This window comes from Ostrinia nubilalis, chromosome 21, assembly GCF_963855985.1.
Source record: "Ostrinia nubilalis chromosome 21, ilOstNubi1.1, whole genome shotgun sequence".
Taxonomy (NCBI): domain Eukaryota; kingdom Metazoa; phylum Arthropoda; class Insecta; order Lepidoptera; family Crambidae; genus Ostrinia; species Ostrinia nubilalis.
In genome coordinates this window covers 875,743-888,767 of record NC_087108.1, presented here as the reverse complement: position 1 = coordinate 888,767, position 13,025 = coordinate 875,743, and the positions used below count along the sequence as shown (strand labels likewise).

General features: G+C 37.0%; 1 protein-coding gene across 2 annotated transcripts in view; it reads left to right on the top strand.

Annotated features, from left to right (window-relative positions):
* Positions 1-13,025, top strand: part of LOC135082018 (GAS2-like protein pickled eggs) — a 201,893-nt gene that overhangs the window by 76,228 nt on the left and 112,640 nt on the right. The window contains exon 1 of one of the 2 annotated variants that reach the window (XM_063976766.1): positions 8,352-8,487. The exons of the other annotated variant lie outside the window; for it this stretch is intronic. The gene's annotated coding sequence lies outside the window, so the exon portion shown is untranslated. Of the gene's footprint in view, positions 1-8,351; positions 8,488-13,025 lie in introns of those variants that run through there. 2 annotated transcript variants of the gene reach the window in all.

Genomic DNA, 13,025 nt, shown 5'->3' with positions numbered 1-13,025 from the left:
GCCAGTCCGACCCCTTCACCGTTCGGCTATCGTGGCTTCAAATTATCATATCACAATATTATCATACCGCGTATAATCCTACCACTGCTTCGGAACAATAAATGGGCCAGTGCTGAGAAGAAGCAGCGCAAGAAACTCTGTCATCTTTGGCTATCTTTGTAATTGTTCGTAAGTGTCAAGTCAAAATAATTAATCCCATCAAAAACAATACTTGTCAAAAAAACCAAGTCTCGCAACTCAGTTGTTCTACGGTAAAAAGTTGTGAGATCCATGTAATACCAAGTCCAGGCCAGGAAATCTTTAACGTTTTACATAAATTATTGACTTGGCCATCGCACTAAATAATTTAATTTACACGTGTTTTCATGCGATGGCCAAGTCAATATATTTATGTAAAACGTTAAAGATTTCCTGGCCTGGACTTGGTATTACATGGATCTCACAACTTTTTACCGTAGAACAACTGAGTTGCGAGACTTGGTTTTTTTGACAAGTATTGTTTTTGATGGGATCTCATTTCTTTTTGTATTTTGTAGACAGCAGTTATGTATCTAGAAAACTGGACCGAAATTGAAAAATTTTACTCGACTTGGCGGTTGCACTACCGTGCCCCCAAATCTCATTTCTTTTTGTATTTTGTAGACAGCAGTTATGTATCTAGAAAACTGGACCGAAATTGAAAAATTTTACTCGACTTGGCGGTTGCACTACCGTGCCCCCAAATATTTTAGTTTTTCCTTGATTCATACACCAAACACTACTTATATTCCAAATTTGAAGCTTCTAGGTCTGCTAGAAGTGCCTTAGAGTTTTGATGATCGGTGAGTCAGTGAGTCAGTGAGTTACAAAATTAAGTAACTTTGACCCGTTATAATTCTTAAACTACTGGTTCAAATTGAATGAAATTTTAAATATACCGTGTCTTTACAATGCCTGCATAGCTAATGAAAATTCAGCCTTCTAGTTTTATCCACAACGAAGTTACAGGCAGTCGAAAATGGCCTGAATTGCTTCGAGAAAAGGATGGTACGGCCGTGCCGCTTTTTTGCTCGACTTTTTACAGACTAAAGAATAGTTCGTAAGAGTTGTAATAAGAATTTGCAATAATCTATTATTAACGCCGGGTGTCAGTGTTTTTATCCGTATAAGGTACGAAATAAAGTCTATCCCGAAATATTATTCACTCAAGCATCAGCAAGTGATTAATTGATTTTAAATATTAGATACCAACCACAGGAGCGAACCTATGCTTTCTGGTAGTTTAAACTTAGTTTCGCGGAAGTCGTTAGGTGGCGCCACACGTCATTAATATTGCAATTTTGTAAACACGCCTACTATTTGTTTTCGGTAAAGGTAAGTCATGCGGTGAAATGTACTCCTGAAAAAATTTATGTTTGTGTTACAAGTACATAAAGTTCCAGCTACCCATTTCCGATTTTTCACTCGCTCTCATCAAATGGAATTTCTTTGCGATAGAACGAGACGACATGACCGAAAATGGAAAGCTAGAAGTGTGGCCCATAATATCTACCTAACTGCCGTATAAAACGGAACGTGAAACATGTTTGGACTACTTAGCTGATACATTATACCTACCTTGGCCTAGTTTTACTCTTTCCAAGTACATTCTTGCCACAAGGGCTTTTACGTCATTAAGCGTAAACGTATGATATTAAATCTGAAGCAAAATGTTGATGAAATTCCTTTTCACAATTGGTTTCTGTTAAATAATATCAATCTATCTATCTATAGCAGCCTTTGGGTTCGCCTTCGAACATAGGCCTCCTCTTCAACCCTCCACCGACTTCTGTCCCTGGCCACACGCATCCAGTTCACTCCAGCCTGCTGCCGGATGTCGTTTGTCCATCGTTTAGGCGGTCTTCCCCTGTCGCGGGTGTTGTTGCGGGGTCTCCACTCCAGGGTCTTTCTGGCCCAGCGATCCTGGTTCATCCGTGCAATGTGCCCTGCCCATCTCGCAGGGAAGAAATAATAAATAAATAAAATAAAAATAAAAGGTATTTTTATTTCAGGCATAGCCCATAAAAGTGTTAGTAACAAAGGTCTTATAAACTATGGTATAATATCAATAATAACATAATTTTCTGAAAAATATGTCTCGCACAAATTACTTAATTCGTGTTGAGATGAATATCGTGCATTGGTAGGGGCGTAGCGCCGCCCGCCCAACGACTCACCGCCCAAACACGTCGGCGCCGCACGCGATGTATTTCCGTGAACGATGAAAATTAAATGTCGTGGATTATTACTACTAACCACTTAAAGTGGGAATGTACTGAGTTTTATGTACTTAAATGTATATTTATTTATTAATTTATTGGTGAATACAGTTGGCAGAAGTGGTGGCTAATTAAGGTTATAGGTATTTTTTTCATTTTCATTTTTTATTTTTCAATTTCGGATATTACCTATGTTCTTTCCCACATAATTATTTTATTTTATTTATTTAGGTATACCAACAACATTAAACATACCCGAGAATAACTTTACTTCACTTATTACCTTTGAAAAAAGAAGATCTGAGTAAGATCTATAGGATTTGTCTTCAAAAAATCTTCAAAAAAGAGCCAACGTCTAAGCAGTACGAGTAATACTTAAACATTTTCTGGCTCCGGCGATAAAATTTGCAACACTATTTGTTGTACCTAGGTTTAATTTACCTATTCATATAAAAAAGAAAAATAACTACCTGCGACTTCGTACGCGTGGATACTGTTTTACCCCCTTCATCTATCTTACGCGGTTTAGATTTTTTCCATACAAATGTTTTTTCCCGCTAAATCCCGTTCTCGTGGGAATTTTGAAATATCCTGTTGTAACTAAGCTTTAAGTTTACTAAGGTACCTGCGTCCTGCATGCCAAAGGACAATGGGCAAAATGGTACCCGGCTCCAATAGATATGTGTCTAATATCGCTTGAAAGGTCTTACCAAGATGAATAACTTTTACTATGACCACCAGCCTCAGATCTGGTTGTGTACGAAGATAAACATACTTTTTTGCAGAATGGTACCCGGCTCCAATAGTTATGTTTGTAGTGTCATTTGAAAGGTCTTACCAAGACGAACAACATTTACTATGGCCACCAGCCTCAGATCTGGTTGCGTTCGAAGATAAACATACTTTTTGTGTAACCTAAGTATCATACAGTATGGAAGGCAGACGCGCTCGAGGCAGGGCACCGATGAGATGGTCGGACGCGGTGAGGAAGACGGGGGGCGGGACTTTGCATCGTGCGGTCCACACAGCTTATGACCGCAGTCTGTGGAGGAACACTATCTGTGGTCGCGATCCTCATCAGTGAGGGACCGCGGAAGAAGAAGAAGAAGTATCATACGTGTCTATCGTATGGTACTTAGGTTATGCGAGGCAGGAAGGGTTTACTGCTCCAGCATCCTTCCTTAACTCTATTATTGATAGGGATAAATATTTTTATTTGAAGAACTACTACCCCCTTATTAATAAAAAGTTACACCTAGGAAGAACCTTGGATTAAAAAGACATTTCCATACCAAATGACAATTTAAGCCAGAGTTCAACTAGGGTGTAACTTTTATTAATAAAGGGGTTAAAGTTTTATTACTTCTTAAGGGTTTTATTATGGGTCGCTAAAGCGAATAAACCCACAAGACCCAATAAGTCCACCCACAAGATGGACCGACGACTTCATAAAGGTAGCGGGAAGGCGCTGGATGCAGGCCGCCACCAACCGGCCATTGTGGAACTCATTGGGGGAGGCCTATGTTCAACTGGACGTCCTATGGCTAAAATGTTCATGATGATGATGATGAAAGCGAATAAAGGGCTAATAGCTTGGGTAGTTCATCATAGGTATAATCCTTTCCTTTTCAATGCTTCTTTTAGTTATATTAATAGATTGTAGTCATAATACATACTCGTATACATGGATGATTATGTTATATTTTCATTATAATACTTAGTGGAATTACTGCTTTCAAAACGTGAATTAGAACTGGCCCCATAGCAGACATTTTCCTACATCTAAAGGCCTTTTAAAATATATATTGGTTATGGCTATTGGAGCGGGTACCACTTTCCATACATTTGTGCCCATCATCCTTTCAAGCGTCTAACTTAAGCGGTCTAGATTTTTCATACAAAAGGATTTTCCCGCTAATTTCCGCTCCCGTGGGAATTCCTAAGTATACTATAACCTGCCCAGGAGTAATTGTACCAAGTTTCGTTAAAATCCGTCGAATAGTTTTTGTTTCTATAAGGAACATACAGACAGACAGACAGACAGACAAAAATTTTACTGATTGCATTTTTGGCATCAGTATCGATCACTAAATCACTCCCTGATAGTTATTTTGAAAATATATTTCATGTACAGAATTGACCTCTCTACAGATTTATTATAAGTATAGATAGATAATATAATTATTTTTCTTTTTTAACTGACTTCAATAAAAGGAGGAGGTTCTCATATTGGTGACAGAACATTCAGAATCTGAAGGTCCTAGTATAAGAATGGAGAATACAATTATGGCATTAATATAATAGTTCGTAACTTCGTAGTAGGGCCTTGGGCGCCGCCCGCCCCGGTAACACGCGAGGCATTTCCGCGAAAATTGTTGCGCTGCGTGACAACCGTCAACCGTGGCGGAGTTTGTTCTAGAAATATTTATTAGCTCAATATTAGCTGGGGAATTGAGCAGTCACTTTTCTTGTAGTATGTTTGTTAAAAAATAAAAGCAAAAGGTCATTTACTCAGTAAATATTATAATCAAAGCTGTTTGACCTGCATATTTTATGATAGTGGATAGTTTTCGGGTACCTAGTAATGAAATTTTGAATTTTTAGTTGTAAATTTAACGAATTAGGGATTGATGGTGAAAACGGACATAAGCCAAACGATTGTAAAATTCAAACGGTGTGCTTATTTAGTACTAGGAAGACAAGAAGCGCGTGAAAAAAAAGATCTGTTAAAAAGTCTTGTGCTGCTGATCTGTCTGGAAACCAAACCCAGGATGTCTAGATGCTTGTGACCACGGCCACCCACGGCTGCAGCATCGCAACCGAAACGTCAAGCCGTGAGTACATAATGTAACTCATTAATAAACGTCGCGTTAAGACCCGTGTCTTACTATTTTAATACCTAGATCATCACATCATCATCATTTCACCCACAGGACGTCCACTGCTGAACATAGGCCTCCCCCAAAGATTTCCACATTGCACGGTTGGTAGCGGCTTGCATCCAGCGCCTTCCTGCTACCTTTATTAAGTTATGGATTCAGTTCACTTATTCAATAACATGTATTGCTTGAAACTAATCTGACTTTAAATCCTTCTGTATTTATTTGTACCTACTATTATGTGACAAGTGGACACATAGGTACTGCTATTATCTATATTGACTCATGATAAACGATGTCCTTATTGGCTTTCAGCAACTACCCACTTCCTAGTAGGTACAGTGGACAGCACGTTAAACTATGGTATCTTATACCCTTATAATAACAAGGGCTAAATTGCAATGAAAATGTTATAATCTCATGGCTGTCGTTTGTTGTACTAGGAGTAGGACAAAGGTAATTTATATCATTAATTTATTGCTAAATTATACGTTTTCACCCACTGGTCAGATTCTTGAAAAGTACACAGATGTGATTCAGTTAATTTTTTATTGGACGCCCACGACCAGTGTTATTACGCCTCATTGAATTGTTAATAGCTTAGGTTTGATTAAAGGTTATATTACGTCGTATATTTGCTTGTATATTAAAATGTATAGTAGACAACTCTGTCTATACTTCGGTTAACATACAAAGCGCAAAATGTTGCTATTTCCCTATAATAATCGAATTTCATTTTTTTCATTTTGGCGTACCCACCCCGGAACATAATGGTTTAGGCCCACCTTAGAATGGTATAGTGCCCACCCCAGAATGGTCTAGTGCCCACCCCAGAATGGTATTAGTGCCCACCCCAGAATGGTCTAATGCCCAACCCAGAATGGTCTAATGCCCAACCTAGAATGGTCTAGTTAGTGCCCACCTCAGAATGGTCTAGTGCCCACCCCAGAATGGTCTAGCTATAGTGCACACCCCAGAATAGTCTGGTACCCACCCCAGAAAATTTTAGAAATTATAAATCTACATACTTTATGACACTGAATAATAGTTGAGTTACATGGGCATCGAACCCAGGACCCCGGATCGAAAGAATTCAACTATAAACAATGTAAAAGTCTATTAAGATTGAGTTTAAAATAGATATTCTGTAGCAAATAGCTAACAAGATACCAGTGGGATAACGTTTCATATTTCATAAGTGGTTGTAAAAACTTTGAATTGATTTTCTTTAGATTTTCGCACGATACAGGCGTTTCTAATCAGTAACAATGGTAAGAGCGGCTTGTTAACACGCAGAGATAGGTGTTCGTTGGAAATAGACCAAGGGACAGGCTGCAGAAAGTTTGAAGCATAAAAAAATAAAGATCGTCAGTGACTGACACTGTCTGAGTTTCTTCAGTGAGTCAGTACAGCCGATATGCTGTCCCGAAGTTAGTGGTGGGACAGGCTATCATTTAGGACGCGTACCATGAAAAGGGCCTACATACTAATAATTTGATTTTTAACGTAAAATTAAGTAGTAGGTATGTTAAAGCAAGAACAACTTTAACGTTTGAAATGAAGTATAAAGTAGGCTAGGCTTTTGATTTGATTTATTTTTTTGAAAATATTCTAAAATATGTTTTCCAATGTCCATCTCCTGCACTACAGCGATGTGAAAAGCTTATTATGTTATTGTTCGACATGAGCGAAGCCAGGAACCCATGTAGTATAGTAACGGCACATAACTCAGTTATGTCACACACGCTATGCAGGTGGATAGGGTTGGTAGGCCGGCGCTGATGTCAGATGACTATGGTAGCTCTTCACGTCTAACACCAGGTGGGTTAGCATTCACCATCATCATTTCAGCCAAATGACGTCCACTGCTGGACAAAAGCCCCCCCAAGGATTTCCATAACGACCGGCCCTGCGCTCCCTGCATCCAGGTTCATCTCGAGACCTTCACCAGATCGTCAGTCCACCTACTGGGAGGCCTGCCCACGCTACGTCTTCCGGCCCGTGGTCGCCACTCGAGAACTTTTCGGCCCTAACGGCCATCATCTCTCCTCTACGAGCTATGTGCCTCGTAGCCACTGGGTTAGCAATGTTGAAATGATAAGTCATCTCTAGATATAACCGTATAGCGTACGATCCTAATCCTAATATTATTATAAATGCGAAAGTTTGGATGTCGGGATGTTTGTTACTCTTCACGCAAAAACTACATAAAGGATTTTGTTGAAACTTTACAGTATTATCGTTTGTAACCCAGATTAACATATTATAGGCTATAATTTATGCCGATCTGTGACACTAAATTTCACGCGGGTGAAGCCGCAGGCAAATAAGTTAATAAAGAAAGATTCCTGAGTTAAACCCACTGAAGATTGAGGTACGTGATGTGATGGGGTGTGAAGTAAATGTAGATAGTAATTCCCCTGTTCGATGGACCGACGCCTTTAAAAACGTGGCAGGCTGGCCGGATAAAAAAATTCCGAAGATTGTACTTTATAATGATCCAGTAGGTAGTGGACTACCAAGCTGAAATGAAAACATAACTATTATGGAACTTAAAATTACTTTTAGTGGTATTAAAACTACTGTTTTCCTTGTGTTTTCGTGTTTTACAATTAATTGCCGTTATTTTTTAAGTAGTTCATATTCTAGTTTTAGATATTGACTGTTTGGGGGTAACCCTAATTATTAGTTACAAGTCGTATGTAACGCGTTACTCACAACTTGTAACGGCACGACATAATATTACAATTATCACATTCATAATAATTGCTATAAATACCAATATTATGTAATGTAATCAATGAATTAACTTGTGGATGTAACTTTTTATTATTTACATTCCTGTTAGACATAAAATTTATTTAAGACAGAATCTAGATTTGAATAGGTAACGTAAATTATGAAATTATGAAAACTAGAATAAAAAGTAAATGTTAAGTATCTAAAAATAACTTTAAGTAAAAATAGTTCGCATTGCAATAGCTTAAATTGCGAAAAATTAGTTACATATCACATAGCATTATATTCTATGTAACCAAAACCGGTGAACAATAACCCAAAACATAATTATCAGCAAATTAATTAACCGTTTTGCGAAACATCAAATTAAATAAACTCCCCATCCCGGCCTATCTAAACTGCGATCCTCGAAAAGTTGCCTGCGAGATAAATCTGTATGCGTCCTGCAAGGCTACTTGCGCGCACGCACGGCCCGCGACGACCGCGGCCAGTCGACCCACAGCCGCCGCGTCGAGCGCACGTCTCGCTAGTATCGCTCGTTCGATAACGTAGCCGAAGTGTTGTGTTTTTTTCCGATAAAGGATTTCTGGTGCCTGCCATAGTGGACCGAACCGTTCTTTTTAATTACAAAGGTACCCCTTTTTTCTCATTTGATTAATCTACATTTGCTTTTTTGGGTAAAAATTGATGCATGAGTTTAGGGTGTGCGCGGTATTGTATTTTGTCAAAAATAGTGACGTCGATTAGTAATCTCGATAATCCATCGATTAGGCGATAGTGTTGTTAGGCAATGCTGTCGATATTTAATTTATAAATGCTAGACACCAAATTGCAATTTGCAAATGTAAAGATCGATGTTTTTGCTGAATATTCATGCAATTTTGAAATTGAAATGTAAGGCCACAAAATAAATATTAGCGCAACTAAATTATTAAAAAGGATACGTTTTAAAAGGCTAGTAGCTTAGTAATATTATGTGAACTGTCATACCTATGAGTAATGACGACATTTAAGATATTTATTGCGGCTGACGCCAAATCATTTAAGTTTTGAATTATGACTAAATCACAAATACAACTTGTCTGCAACCCACACGTTTTCTATAAGGAATGTACGGAATTAACAGTCTATTATTATAGACTTATTAAATTAACTACGTGTTTAAATAATTATATGTGCCTCCTTAATTTTATTTACAAAAGTGGCACGGCAAGTTCTGGAAAACATTTTTGTCTTTTTGTCAGTTCAGTCACTTTTTACGGAAGGCACGTTGTGAGTAAATTGGCGACTGAATAAGTAATCATCCATAGTTTAAATTAATCACTACACTTGAATAATAAAATATTTTAAAGCTGAAGAGTTTGTTTGCTTGCTTAGAACGCGCGAATTTCAGGAACTACTGGTCCGATTTAAAAAATCATTTTTGTGTTGGATAGCCCATTTATCGAGGAAGGCTATAGGCTTTATAACATCTAAAACCAATAGGTGCGGAGTAGTAAAGAAAAATGTTGCAAAAACGGGAAGTATTATTCAAACTATTTCTTTCTATTCGAAGTTGCGGGCACAGCTAGTTATTGATAAGGAAGATGACCCAAAATATAGTTTTCTTTAAGCGTTAAATATAGAGATATCTGTTTTCAAGGGTTCGGTATGCCAAAGGAAGCATTAGGGTGTCAGCTATTCCAGTAACGGAGTGCCCTAACACTCGTATTTATAAACGAGAATTGGTTTTAGACTCGTTGACTCAAATTCTGGAACGAATCTCAAAAATATTCAAACGCGCGCTTAGATTCAAGTATAGAATTTCAATATTCTTCTGTTTGTCGTTTCACACATTTTTTGGAGTCGCCCTTCCTAGTTCTAAATTGTAGTAAATTGAATTACAATATCCGTGAATTTATTTGGAAGGTAGACTAAGTATATTTGAATGTCTTTTCACTACAGGTCTTTACTTCGTTTTCGTTTTCAGCCAAATGACGTCCACTGCTGGACAAAGGCCTCCCCCAAGGTTTTCCACAATGAACGGTCCTGCGCTGCCCGCATCCAGGCTCTTCCCGCGACCTTCACCAGATCGTCGGTCCACCTAGTAGGAGGCCTGCCCACGCTACGTCTTCCAGCCCGTGGTCGCCACTCGAGAGGTCTTTACTACTTTAACTCAATAATTTGTTAGGTGTGGTGCATTTGTATTTCGATCAAACCCAGCGGTCACAAGTTTGTGTCACGCACAAGGCAAATATTTGCGTTTGCGTGTTAACTCCGACCGTTTAAACTTGAGTCATAGGCGTCTACAATTTAATTAATTACTTATCTTTGTTATTCATTTGTTATACAATTTGATAGAAATTAATTGGTATTGTTATTAGGCTTCATGCGTTTTAAAAGAAGATAAATATTAGTCATTTTGAAATCAACCGTGAGTAAGACCTAGATGTGATAATACACGCTAAGGTAAGATACTGCAACAATTAAGAGTATGGTAAGACGGATGATTTATTTTAACAAGCAAAATATCCTGAGCCCATCTCTCGTGAATAGCTTAAAACGAAATTATTCGGAAGTAATAATCCCCCGTCCAGTAGTAATATTTCATTCCGAACCAAAACAAGAAAAATGGCCACTTTATTAAGTCCTCGTTTAATTAAGCATCCTATTAAACAAAATGCCAGACCGCATCCTCCGATTCATTTATTAAGGCTCAAGACTCTCAATTAGTCAAAGTATGGATCCGTTTACGAATGCGAGCCTAAGTCTTTTTCTTCATTTTCTCGTTATTTTTAGGCGGTTTTCGAACGAGTTGAGACGCGGCTGCGCAAGCGCCGGCCCGAGTTATCGTGACCTGTCAATTCAGTTCAAGTTTCACTGTTCTCGTATTGATACAATAACGTATTTATCGACATCGTAAATTAATATATTGAGTGATAAAAACGAGAGTAATTGATAATATCGCCCGTTTTATGATTTAATTGTGTAAAGTCGTAAGTGGGTTGCATTGGAGTTTATTAATTTATGTGATGTGACACGTTTTGCTCTGTTTATTTAAATAAAAAGGAATGTACCCTTGGCGCGTTGTCAGCGACAATAATGGCGGACTGGTCTTCATTAAAGAAATCGTTATTATGCCCATATTTTACTCAGATAAATGCGGCTCACCTTAGAGGTTAATAGAAGACATGTCTCAATAAAGACAAAGACAGCTATTTTATATCCCTGTTATCAAAAAAATGCAATATCGGTCTTAGTATTGAACCCTGGAGAACTCCTAACAAGTATGGTAATAATAGTTGATATTTCTATAATTAATGATCACGAATTCTTTTGTATTATTTTGGTAATGTATCTCTATTCAATTCCGAAGTGTTTCTTCTTTTAAATTGTTCTTCCATTACATTGTCAAAAGCTACACTTAAATCTATGCCACAGATAACGCTAAAGTAAAAATATGCATAAACACCAAACTACCGTAAAACCTGCGGTTTTTTTACAGCTGTTACTTTGTTGATAAACAGACTACCTCAGTTGTTAAATAATACTCGTGCTTCTCAAAATGGAAGCGAAATGTAACCGTTTATTTGTTATTCCACAATTTAGCGTTTGTCGTGGGTTTGACATTGGAACATGCAAATTAGTTTTTTTGACATTTCCAATATCAGCCAGAAGGTACTTGTGTGTTTCTGCGTTTCTATTTGCCTAGTTTTTAACATTGTATTTGTAGGCATTACTTGTGAGGTGACTTTGCATTGGCAATCAATATTTCAAATTGTTGCCCACCTGGTAGTTTATTTTTAGTAGTTGTTGCGTCTGACAGTTTTTTTTTTCAATAATGATTTATTTTTACAGAATTTTTACATCTTTATAATATTTGTTGAGGATCAGTATTATCATTGATACTTTCATTCGAGGCCAAACTGTAGATCCTGGCATAAAAACTACAGTGTTTGCAAAGAGAGAATTAGAATTATCCCCGTTTTCACCATAATTTTTAAGTGACCCCTATGATAACATTTAATATGAATTTTGTTTTCATAGGGGTCTTAGTCCGGGTATTAGTCCCGTGTCATGCCTTGTTTACAGTTTCACAGGAAAAAGCCAGTGTTTAAATATTCAAAAGCAATTCTTGTTTTTACCAAGTTAAATACCTTTCGATAAACAGCGCGTCTTGCATCGAAACTCGATAAGGTATCGCTCGTGCGCCGGCGCGTGAGCACTATCGATCGAACTAAATTACAACAATGGCTACTAAAATATGATTAACGGTAATATAACTTGATAAAAAAGAGAAATTGTTGTGTTTACTTAATGGGTTTGGTCAATTTCTATATACATTTTCATGTGTTTTTACTTGACTCTAGGGGTATTGGAAAGCATATCAAAAAGCATATCATAGTATATTATTATAGAGACATCCATTGATAACTATGACTATGTAAACCTAAATGACATTGTGTATGATGTGTGTCACATTCAAACTTGAAAATAAAAGACAGTCGTAATTCAGCAACTGACTCGTTTTACTTATGAATTAGCTTTGACTCTTTGTTAAAGATAATTAGATTGTAAAGAACTGTATTAAAGTAATATATATATATATATAAAATAAGCACTTTTCTGTTAATAAGAATCTCTTACGTTTGCAGATATAGATAAGATACAATTCCATTGAAACCAAAGTAACCAAACATTATATTCCAGTGTGTTCCAGATGTGTCTTAATATTTTTTAATATTTAAAAAAAGGTATTACTACACGTCTTGTATTAATATAATTTCTTTCTTTAAAGTACATTGCATAAAATAGTCGTAAAGGCTATTCCTTCATTTTGTACGGAAGCGCACGCGCAGCCTTGCTCGCGGTGACATTTGATAAGCCGATCTGTCATGTGTGCTCGATTAATTTTGGCACTTATTGCTGAGCTAATAACCGTAATATATTTTTTATTATTTTGATAATGCTCCCTCAATTTCGTTCTGGTAATCTATTTTTAATTAAAATCTAGCTTTTTATTAACTAATTTTATTGAAATCTATTCAGTAGTGAAATACTAACGAACGAACTGAAGTTAGACTTTTTTTTATTTAAGTAATAATTGATTAAAAAAAACTGAAATTCAGTAATTGAATTTTATCGATAGAGATTCGTAACAACTCTAGTTTCTTTCTATTTTGTTTTAAAA